Raw genomic sequence first — 798 nt, forward strand, 5'->3', positions numbered from 1 at the left:
TTCTGCATCGGTTTTCTCCGATGGCATGGAACACGATACGATGCAAATGGAATTGGCCAAACATCGCAATGGTGAAAGATTCCCTGCACATTACTCAATTGGGATTGCACAACTTGACAAAAATTTTCTCTCATATTTCGAACCTCGGTAGGATCCTCCAGAAGAAGTGAGGTTTCCCTGGTAAACAAGCGTAATAATAAATAACAATTTCGATCACCATCTAAAAAGTAAACTTTTTTTATTTTTACCAGGCAAGGCCCTACTGAGCTATGTAGCTCTTTTTCAGAAGCGACCTGGCCACAAATGATAGCTCCACGAAGTGGCTTTTCAGATGGAAATTTATAGCAGCCAAATATGCTATACGCATGTTTCTAAATGTGGAGGGAAAAACCGGAGGATCTGGAGAAAAGTCCACGCGACCACGGGGAGAACGTGCAAACTCCAAATATACAGGGATCGAACCCTCGACCTCGTGTATACCAGGCGAGGTAGTTAACATCTCGTCACCGTGGTGACCACCACCTTCATCATCACTACCATCACCATGTCATACATATGACCAGATTAGAGCCAATGTAGATGACAGTGTCACTACGATTGGATTCAGAGGCGATGGAAAGGTGTCGTAAATAATGCTCCTGAGAAACGAAGTGGACTGTCAGCCCGAGCATTAAAATATCTCAACTCAGCCCACCGATCGCTCGGCGAAGCGAGGCACCTCAGCACAACACAGGTCCTAACACCGCTCAAACCACGTTTGCTCACCGCTCCTCCGCAAGCCGGACATCACCACAGAGG

This window comes from Lethenteron reissneri, chromosome 26, assembly GCF_015708825.2.
Source record: "Lethenteron reissneri isolate LAM-NWPU_2019-01 chromosome 26, ASM1570882v1, whole genome shotgun sequence".
NCBI classification, from domain to species: domain Eukaryota; kingdom Metazoa; phylum Chordata; class Hyperoartia; order Petromyzontiformes; family Petromyzontidae; genus Lethenteron; species Lethenteron reissneri.